This window comes from Triticum dicoccoides, chromosome 6B (assembly GCF_002162155.2).
Source record: "Triticum dicoccoides isolate Atlit2015 ecotype Zavitan chromosome 6B, WEW_v2.0, whole genome shotgun sequence".
In the NCBI taxonomy this organism is placed as follows: Eukaryota; Viridiplantae; Streptophyta; class Magnoliopsida; order Poales; family Poaceae; genus Triticum; species Triticum dicoccoides.
Window position 1 is genome coordinate 666,351,661 of NC_041391.1, and position 11,244 is coordinate 666,362,904.

At 47.1% G+C, this 11,244-nt stretch overlaps 1 long non-coding RNA gene across 4 annotated transcripts; it reads left to right on the forward strand.

Annotated features, from left to right (window-relative positions):
• Positions 1-2,479: 2,479 nt before the first annotated feature.
• Positions 2,480-5,091, forward strand: LOC119323530. 4 transcript variants are annotated; one of them, XR_005156364.1, is made up of 7 exons: positions 2,481-2,778; positions 3,164-3,352; positions 3,523-3,605; positions 3,955-4,096; positions 4,228-4,276; positions 4,502-4,648; positions 4,742-5,091. It is a non-coding gene; the product is annotated as an uncharacterized LOC119323530 (long non-coding RNA). The 4 variants fall into 4 exon arrangements; XR_005156365.1 differs by having other exon boundaries at positions 2,480-2,778; positions 3,164-3,440; positions 3,955-4,276; XR_005156363.1 differs by having other exon boundaries at positions 3,955-4,276; positions 4,731-5,091.
• Positions 5,092-11,244: the final 6,153 nt, after the last annotated feature.

An 11,244-nucleotide genomic window follows, 5' to 3' on the forward strand; every position in this document is an offset into this window, starting at 1 on the left:
TGTTGGTTTAGGCGGTGGCCTCGGTGGTGGCGCAGGAGGAGGGTCCGGTGGTGGTGTGGGAGGCGGCGCAGGTGGAGGTGTCGGTTCAGGCGGTGGTCTCGGTGACGGCGCGGGAGGAGGCTCTGGTGGTGGCTTTGGTGGCGCCGTGGGTGGAGGCGCGGGAGGAGGTGGTGGACTCGGCGGTGGAGCCGGTGGAAGCGGTGGCGCCGGAGCCGGCGGCGGTTTCGGGGGAGGCAAGGGCGGCGGCTTCGGTGGTGGCGTAGGCGGAGGAGGCGGCAAGGGCGGAGGCTTCGGTGGCGAACGTGGTGCAGGTGGTGGCGCCGGTGGTGGCTTCGGAGGAGGCGCGGGTGGCGGAGCTGGCGCCGGTGGCGGCGGGGGATTCGGCGGAGGCGGAGGTGCAGGCGGCGGCGGCGACATCGGTGTCGGGCAGTGAGGCTCGCTCGCGCGAGGAACGGGCGGGCGGACGTACGTCGCGGTCGCCTCCGTCCATGCAGGAAGACGCGGGCGCCATGAGAAGCAAGCAAGCAAGCAAATCTTGGTAGTCTACGTACGTTCTATGTACATAGGAGTATATGCGAATAATTTGTTGGGTGGTGAGCGATGATAAGTTCTCTACATGACATTTCTTTTCCTTGTGTATCCATGATAGCATTACTGTGACGCATGTATTATTTTGGAAGCCAATATATGTTTCCACTTGTACCAAAGATATATAAACAGATTATATTACGCAGAGAGTGAGAGTGATGCTGTTCTGCCCACTATACCATGTATAGTTGGAGCAAGACATCTAGCTTTAAGCATCTTTTTCTATCTAAATTCCAGTGCCATACATGTCAGGAAATAATGTTAGGAGGGCCTGGCGGTATGATAGTGTCAGTAGTTGCTTGCCATTTTTTGGAATAGTTCCAATTACCATTTAATCATGGGGAGAGACAGTACATACATAAACATATACTATAATAAAAATCATGTTGCAAAGGAACTACTAATTGACTACTACAACGAAATCATTGGATACAAACGAAACAGGACAAATAAGCACTGGGTAAAAACTGAAAATGACAGTGTGGATTGCTAAACAAAGGCAGCTATAGCTAGCTACCCTACACGCCCTACACGTCGCTGCAGACATGCATGCATGCACGCATGGCGCCATTGCTCTATGGACCCTCCCTATGCCTGCAATAATTCCTTTGGTTAATTTCTTTTGGATCAACTCCAGGTCTCGAATTGGTTCATCAACACCCGCGTCCGGCTGTGGAAGCCCATGATCAAGGAGATGTACCAGCAGGAGACCAATGAGCTTGAGGGCACCTCCGCCGGCGGCCGCAGGGGCGGTCCTGAGTCTGGCGCCGACGACTTGCACTCCCCGACGACCACCGGCGCGCAGCAGCACCCGCAGCAGCAAGTAGTAATGCAGCACGGCGGCGGCAGGTACGGCCAACAAGAGCACGGGACGTCCGGCGTCCACCCCCATAAGCTCGACCCCGGCGCAGGGCCCTTGGTGGCGGACGCCGCCTTCGTCGGCCTTGACCCGGCGGAGCTCCTTGGCGGCGACACGCACGTGGGTGCCGCGGACGACCTGGGAGGTTCGAGCCCGGGGTGAGGATGAGGTACGGGCCCGCCACAACCGGCGCGGTCTCCGGCGATGTGTCGCTTACGCTGGGCCTGCAGCACGCGAGCGCAGCCAGCGCAGCCTGTAATTGAGGTGCAGTGCGGGTTTATTTGTGCTAAAGCCAGAGGGTAATTGCAAAATGTGTGGCGCTGACCGGCTGTGCTGATTAGGCTTCACTTGTCGTGTTCTGATTGGCTAGGACTAGATTTGCTTGGCTACAAGTTGTGGGACTCAATAGTTGGCTTTTGCAAGTTCGGGACCAAATCGTCACATTCAGGACAAGTTCTGGGACTCCTGGTGCTATTACCCCTTTATTTAATGATTTAGCTACTAAACTCTCTCATGCATTGGTGAGTTTGCTTTATTTAAATGTTTTGCCTAGGTTCGTGCGCTTGGCATTGGTTCTTTCTGGGGTCACCAAACCCATCTCTCTTCTCTTAATTGCCTTCCACATCAGATTTTTCGTCTACATGGCATGCTTAACACCTGCACAAGGTGAAGCATTGGGAGGGGCCTAAGTAGCCACCCCGTGCGATACGCACTAGGCTGCCGCCACCCCCTCGGTGGTCCCGGTTTCTCAATAGTGACAACGATCGATCGATCCGGGAAAAAAATTCTATGAGACCAGGTCTCACGGATTAGCAGGTGAGACTCATCCTGATGGATGACACGTGACATTCACAAATCACAAAGCATCTACCCCACCCCCACCTGAAATCAGGGGGGAAAGATTAGATGCTTTGTGATTTGTAAATGCCACATGTCATTCATCAGGGCGGGTCTCACCTGATTTATATGAGACCTGGTCTCATGTAATTTTTTTCCATCGATCCGCCTCTTTTCTCCGTGACCCACGCACGCACGCAACAGAGATGGAAACGGAGCCGACCGACTTCTGCGCTGGCCTCTCCCAAGCCGTTCCATAATTATCCAGCCCCCTCCTTCCCCTCCTCTGCTCCCCTCCGCACGCCGATCCGCGAATCCTCCCCGGAGCCGCCGCCATGCCCCCTCACGCCGAATTGCCGTGCGCTCCAATTTTGCCTCGCCTGGTGCACCCCCGCCGGAATCAGATTTTGCCGTGCCCGGCCCTTGAGCGTTCCCCCGGCGCCTACCTTGGCGGGGCTGATGATCCATAAAGCTGCGATTTTTACACATGGATGGTGAGTGTTCAATCGATCTGCAAGTTCTTCTGTTCATATGCCCTGTAGGATAGCCGATCCGATGCGGCGGCAGTTGATTCTTTAGTACCGCACCAGATTCATGATGGAGATTTTTACATGTAGCTGTTTTGTTGGCCCCTGATTCCTGTACCGCCGCAGCTATCCAGTTTCTGGATGTGGCGGATATGCGCCACATGTGCTGATGTGATCGCACTGTGTTAGTTTTTTTTTTCTTTTTTGTATGCAGTGTTCTGTCCCATCTTTTTTGATTGGGTTGAAAAATCAGATGGAGTGTTTTCAATCTGATGAGTCACTCTAATCAAGTTTTATTGGCACACACATCAATTTCAGGAACATCACATTCATGTATGGTGCGTTTTTGCAGATTCGGATGGCAGGCATAGGGAATTGACGGCTGATGCGAGCATGAATGAATCGCAAAAGAACATGAATGAATCGTACGGAGTAGCCATGCCATATTGGTTATTGCATATTTCTGAAGACGTGTGGTTGATTTCCCTGGGGGTTTTCTGTCTGTCACCCTAGATGAAGCCAGGAGGGCATCTAACTGACGGTACCTGTTCCTGCCCTCAGCCTCTGCATATATGAAAATAAGCGACTTTCTATTCATTCAGATGTTCCAAAACATTGTTCCTGCAGAGGTGCATAGCATTGCTCTGTTCAAACGTACAAGTTGAGTTTATGTTGGTATTGTTGTAACTTGATTTTGAAATTCCTCTCCAGGGCTCTGCGTGGAACGGTGAAGTAGGGGCTGTGGCTGTGCAAGCAGCTCTGAGAAGCAAATCTATAATGAAGATCCTGCACAGGTGACTAACTTTTCCTTCACATGTCAAAACCAATTTTCTTTACACATTTTATCTTGTGCTCCCTCCTATCAAAACTGCGACACTTATTATTGATTGGAGGGAGTAGCAGTTTACATTATTTGAGTTTGGCTTCATTATATGCTAATCCAATTTGATGTTATGGTTATTTTATATAGTTCAGGTTGTAGTACAACCATCTATCTCGAAGAGCTAACTGTTCAAACAGCATTCACATCTTTGAGTTAAAGAGATAAAGTCTTTTATGAGCGAAACAGTGTTTTTTCCAACAGAAATTGTGTAATTTCTGTAATCGTACATGCCTAACTGATCATGTACTAACTCTCCACAGGGAATGAGTTGTCATTTAGTACCAAGACTGGTTGGTTTACCCTCTGAAGCATCGATACGTCTAAGAACTGCCGTTTCCCCCTTCAGGACATGGCTCCTACGGTGACACGCAGGATACGGCAGCGATATGCGTATCTTAGGGGGTATCACGTTTTTTGATTTAAAGAAAAAAAAACGATTAGCCACTTGGGACCTGTCAACACACAGCAGCCCAAGCCTAATAGAAGCCCGCTTCTAACCTGCATGTTCTCTCTCTATTCGTTCTATTGACCAGACCAGGGCAGCGAATTGGAATGAGGGCACCTCGAGTCACCTTCGGCAAGGTAACTTCTTCCCGATCCCTTCTCTCCATTGGTCCTCCCGCGCTGCTTGTTGCGTGTGTACTGTGTGTGTGCTGCTGTGTGGCTTGCTGCTTCTGGGTGCTGGGCTGTTGATGGCCTGATGCTGCTACTTTCCTGTATATTTGTATAATGCTTGATTATTTGTGTCTTGTATCCAACGATGCTTTGTTGTATACTGATGTTGCTTGATGTTGTTGTGCTGGCCAGGGAGTGAGTCAAGTGACATATTGACATATGGACATTCAATTACGGGGATTGAGGAAATTAACGATCATTCGACTTGAAAAGAGGCATGAGGGCAACAAAAGTTGCAGTATTTTGATCCCATTTCATCTCAAGCATACATCTTTCTAGGTATTGACACTTTAATCTTTTCTGGTTTGGGCAGACCTTCCTGAACCCCTAACTGACTCATTCCTTGAGTTATCTGATGAAGACTCTGTACAGGTATTGGACATGCGATGGCAACATCGTGTTATGTCAAATAAACATTTGAGTTGGACTCCAGCTTTTTGTCTCCAAACAAATCACAGAAGAACAAGACATGAACATCAAGTAGGAGGTTCATGAAGAAAGCTCTTTGGCACCCCAGACCGCACATCCAACTGAATCTTGAGACCTGTTGATTTCCTGACAGGATCTTTCAGAGAAAAGGCTGTTTAGCACACACAGTGTGTTTCTGATATTTGTTATATTCCGTTTACTACCCAGAGATCCAAAAAATCAACTCTACTGGGTTAAACTGAAGGAGAAAAAAATGTTCTGGACACCCTAAATTTGTTCTACTTTTTACTGCAGCCTCTAAGAAGTTGATTTGATCTGTACTGATTTACTTCTTCTTCCCTCCGCCATGGCCTTCCTCTCGGCCGCCTTGGCCGCCTGGACAACTTTGCAGTTGTTCTTGTGAGCGCGGACAAAGGTTTCTTGGTAGCCCATCTCCCGTGGCGGGAACCCGCATCCCGTCGGGGAGATCACGGTCCGCCATGGCTGATTTCTTGGCGCCGAGTGTAGCCTCCCGGTTCTTGCGGCCTCCGGTTTCTTGGAGGCGCGTGCAGGCGCCCGGTTCTTGCGCCCAACGGCTTTCTTGGTCCCGCGTGTAGACCCCTGTGCCTGCGGGCTGCGGCCTCCGATTTCTTGGTGCCGCCGCGTGTAGGCCCCTGGATCCTGCGCCCTCCGATTTCTTCAGCCGCGTGCAGCCTCCTGGTGCTTGCGCCCTCCGATGGGCCGCGTGCAGTCTCCGGCCGCCCCGGTGAGGAAGACGATCCGAGCAAGGGACTCTCGTTGAACGAAGGTGGACGATCTGAGCAGGGATCGGAAACACGTCGGGTACCCTTTTATATAAAGGGGGGATTCGTTTTTTCTTTTTAATCTGATCGACAGGGAGGGAAGTAGAAAAAAACTCCTTCGTGGTATTGGCAGGATGGAAGGACCCGAAACGAACTATTCGGCCAGGCCTAGTAAAATGCGGTCATTTCACTTTTTGTTTTTCAGATTTCAATTTCTAAAAAAAAAAGGTTTCTGGTTTTCTGTATTTCCACATGGTCATGAAAATGTTCGTATTGCCTCACCACGAGGGCTCAAATCTAGGTAAATCCTTTGTGTGAACTCCCTTCTGTTACTTTCGGCCATGTTCGCAACCCTACCGAGGGGACTGGCGGTTTCCCATACCATCAGTTGGCGCACCAGGTAGGGGCTACATCGGCCAGAGACGAAACCAAGATATGATCACATTTGGCGATGGTGTTTTTGTCACATGCCCTCTCGAAATCTTTGATGCAAGAACATGTCTGAAATGAACTTGGCTCCACAGTAAGTTTGGGCTATATAAAAATAACAAACCATTGATGACAATGAATGTTGCGGGTCCAAACTCAAGTGTGAACAAGAGAAAAAATGCTAGTTGACTCACAGCCGTATGCGGCGAGAATGCATACTTGTTTGGCTTGCTTGAGCTGTATATGTGCTCAATGTTGAAACTTTCGATGTACAATGACATCACCTCATTGTTCAAATGTGCATGCTTTTTGAGACTGTTGCTGAAATGTCTGAATGAAATCTCAAACCCACTTATCCTGATGTTAGTGGGCTACATGTTGCAAAAAAAAACCGTGGCTCGGTTAGAGGTACGCATGGATTTTTCTTCTTCTAAAAAAGACATGAAAAGTAAAACACTTACATAGGCTCGTCTTCCGGTGGGTCCTTTATCTGGTAATGGGTACAACAATGTTGCTTGTAAATGGCATCGTTAGTAGCATAAAATTTAACCTTCTTCATCTTCTTCAACTTGGCCGTAGCTTCTAGCGCTGTTGCAGCTCTCTTAAGTGTGACCTTCTTCTCAACATGGTTGTGCCCACTGCTGACTTCAACCACCACTTCCCCTCTTGCCTCATTAACACATGCTTCTTCCTCAAAAATGAAAAAAAAAACAAAAGAAAGTGAGAAACGGTTTGGAGCATGGAGTTACTGAGTTTCTGGAAGAAAAACATAACTTGGTGAAGGAAATATGCCCTAGAGGCAATAATAAAGTCATTATTTATTTCCTTATTTCATAATAAATGTTTATTATTCATGCTAGAATTGTATTAACCGGAAACATAATACATGTGTGAATACATAGACAAACATAGTGTCACTAGCATGCCTCTACTTGACTAGCTCGTTGATCAAAGATGGTTAAAGTTTCCTAACCATAGACATGAGTTGTCATTTGATAAACGGGATCACATCATTGGGAGAATGATGTGATTGACTTGATCCATTCCGTTAGCTTAGCACTTGATCGTTTTAGTTTACTGCTATTGCTTTCTTCATGACTTATACATGTTCCTATGACTATGAGATTATGCAACTCCCGATTACCGGAGGAACACTTTGTGTGCTACCAAACATCACAACGTAACTGGGTGATTATAAAGGTGCTCTACAGGTGTCTCCGATGGTACTTGTTGAGTTGGCATAGATCGAGATTAGGATTTGTCACTCCGATTCTCGGAGAGGTATCTCTGGGCCCTCTCGGTAATGTACATCACTATAAGCCTTGCAAGCATTGTGACTAATGAGTTAGTTGCGGGATGATGCATTACGGAATGAGTAAAGAGACTTTCCGGTAAAGAGATTGAGCTAGGTATTGAGATACCGACAATCGAATCTCGGGCAAGTAACATATCGATGACAAAGGGAACAACGTATGTTGTTATGCGGTTTGACCAATAAAGATCTTTGTAGAATATGTAGGAGCCAATATGAACATCCAGGTTCCGCTCTTGGTTACTGACCGGAGAAATGTCTCGGTCATGTCTACATAGTTCTCGAACCCGTAGGGTCCGCACGCTTAACGTTCGGTGATGATCGGTAATATGAGTTTATAAGTTTGGATGTACCGAAGGTAGTTTGAGTCCCGGATATGATCAAGACATGACGAGGAGTCTCGAAATGGTTGAGACACAAAGATCGATATATTGGATGACTATGTTTGGACTTCGGAAGGGTTCCGGGCAAGTTCGGACAAATACCGGAGTACCGGGGGGTTACCGGAACCCCCCGGGAAGTGTAATGGGCCTATTGGGCCTTAGTGGAGAAGAGGAGGGGCGGCCAGGGCAGGCCGCGCGCCCCCTCCCCCTCTAGTCCAAATTGGACAAGGAGGGGGGCGGCGCCCCCTTTCCTTCCCCCTCTCTCCTCCTTCCCTCTCTCCTACTCCTACTCTTGGAAGGGTTGGAGTCCTACTCCCGGTGGGAGTAGGACTCCCCTTGGGGCACGCCTAGGAGGGACGGCCCCTCCCCCTCCTCCACTCCTTTATATACGGTGGAGGGGGGCATCCCATAGACACACAAGTTGATCCTTGATCTTTAGCCGTGTGCGGTGCCCCCCTCCACCATAATCCACCTCGGTCATATCGTAGCGGTGCTTAGGAGGAGCCCTGCGTTGGTAGCTTCATCAACACCATCATCACGCCGCCGTGCTGACGGAACTCTCCCTCGAAGCTCTACTGGATCGTGAGTTCGTGGGACGTCACTGAACTGAACGTGTGCAGATCGCGGAGGTGCCGTACGTTCGGTACTAGGATAGCTCAATCGTGAAGATGTACGACTACATCAACCGCGTTATCATAATGCTTCCGCTTTCGGTCTACGAGGGTACATAGACAACACTCTCCCCTCTCGTTCCTATGCATCACCATGATCTTGTGTGTGTAGGATTTTTTTGAAATTACTATGTTCCCCAACAGTGGTATCCGAGCCAGGTTTATGCGTAGATGTTATATGCATGAGTATAACACAAGCGAGTTGTGGGCGATACTAGTCATACTGCTTACCAGCATATCATACTTTGATTCGGTGGTATTGTTGGATGAAGCGGCCCGGACCGACATTACGCGTACGCTTACGCGAGACTGGTTCTACCGACGTGCTTCGCACACAGGTGGCTGGCGGGTGTCAGTTTCTCCAACTTTAGTTGAATTGAGTGTGGCTACGCCCGGTCCTTGTGAAGGTTAAAACAACACATACTTGACGAAATATCATTGTGCTTTTGATGCGCAGGTAAGAACGGTTCTTGCTTATCCCGTAGCAGCCACATAAAACTTGCAAAAACAAAGTAGAGGACGTCTATCTTGTTTTTGCAGGGCATGTTGTGATGTGATATGGTCAAGACATAATGATGCTATATTTAATTGTATGAGATGATCATGTTTTGTAACAGAGTTATCGGCAACTGGCATGAGCCATATGGTTGTTGCTTTATTGTATGAAATACAATCACCATGTAATTGCTTTACTTTATCACTAAGCGGTAGCGATAGTCGTAGAAGCAATAGTTTGTGAGATGACAATGATGCTACAATGGAGATCAAGGTGTCGCCCTGGTGACGATGGTGATCATGTCGGTGCTTTGGAGATGGAGATCAAAGGCACAAGATGATGATGGCCATATCATATCACTTATAATGATTGCATGTGATGTTTATCTTTTATGCATCTTATTTTGCTTTGATTGACGGTAGCATTATAAGATGATCTCTCACTAAATTTCAAGGTATAAGTGTTCTCCCTGGGTATGCACCGTTGCCAAAGTTCGTCGTGCTGAGACACCACATGATGATCGGGTGTGATAAGCTCTACATTCACATACAACGGGTGCAAGGAAGTTTTGCACACGCAGAAATACTCGGGTTAAACATGACGAGCCTAGCATATGCAGATATGGCCTCGGAACACTGAGATCGAAAGGTCGGGCATGAATCATATAGTAGATATGATCAACATAGTGATGTTCACCATTGAAAACTACTCCATTTCACATGATGATCGGACATGGTTTAGTTGATTTGGATCACTTGATCACTTAGATAATTAGAGGGATGTCTAGCTAAGTGGGAGTTCTTAAGTAATTTGATTAATTGAACTTTAATTTATCATGAACTTAGTACCTGATAGTATTTTGCTTGTCTATGTTGTTGTAGATAGATGGCTCGTGTTGTTGTTCCGTTGAATTTTAATGCATTCCTTGAGAAAGCTAAGTTGAAAGATGATGGTAGCAATTACACGAACTGGGTCCGTAACTTGAGGATTATCCTCATTGCTGCACAGAAGAATTACGTCCTGGAAGCACCGCTAGGTGCAAGACCCGCTGCAGGAGCAACGCCGGACGTTGTGAATGTCTGGCAGAGCAAAGCTGATAACTACTCGATAGTTCAGTGTGCCATGCTTTACGGCTTAGAATCGGGACTTCAACGATGTTTTGAACATCATGGAGCATATGAGATGTTTCAGGAGTTGAAGTTAATATTTCAAGCAAATGCCCGGATTGAGAGATATGAAGTCTCCAATAAGTTCTATAGCTGCAAGATGGAGGAGAATAGTTTTGTCAGTGAACATATACTCAAAATGTCTGGGTATAATAATAACTTGATTCAACTGGGAGTTAATCTTCCTGATGATAGTGTCATTAACAGAATTCTTCAATACTTCCACCAAGCTACAAGAGCTTCGTAATGAAATATAATATGCATGGGATGGAAAAGACAATTCCCGAGCTCTTCGCGATGCTAAAGGCTGTGGAGGTAGAAATCAAGAAGGAGCATCAAGTGTTGATGGTCAACAAGACCACCAGTTTCAAGAAAAAGGGTAAAGGGAAGAAGAAGGGGAACTTCAAGAAGAACGGCAAACAAGTTGCTGCTCAGGAGAAGGAACCCAAGTCTGGACCTAAGCTTGAGACTGAGTGCTTCTACTTCAAAGGGACTGGCCACTGGAAGCGGAACTGCCCCAAGTATTTGGCAGATAAGAAGGATGGCAAGGTGAACAAAGGTATATGTGATATACATGTTATTGATGTGTACCTTACTAAAGCTCGCAGTAGCACCTGGGTATTTGATACCGATTCTATTGCTAATATTTGCAACTCGAAACAGGGACTACAGATTAAGCGAAGATTGGCTAAGGACGAGGTGACGATGCGCGTGGGAAATGGTTCCAAAGTCGATGTGATCGCTGTCGGCATGCTACCTCTACATCTACCTTCAGGGTTAGTTTTAGACCTAAATAATTGTTATTTGGTGCCAGCGTTAAGCATGAACATTATATCTGGATTTTGTTTGATGCGAGACGGTTATGCATTTAAATCTGAGAATAATGGTTGTTCTATTTATATGAGTAATGTCTTTTATGGTCATGCACCCTTGAAGAGTGGTCTATTTTTGTTGAATCTTGATTGTAGTAATACACATATTCATAATGTTGAAGCCAAAAGATGCAGAGCTGATAATGCTACTACAACTTATTTGTGGCACTGCCATTTAGGTCATATTGGTGTAAAGCGCATCAAGAAACTGATGGACTTTTGGAATCACTTGATTATGAATCACTTGGTACTTGTGAACCATGCCTCATGGGCAAGATGACTAAAACGCCGTTCTCCGGAACAATGGAGCGAGCAACAGATTTGTTGGAAATCAT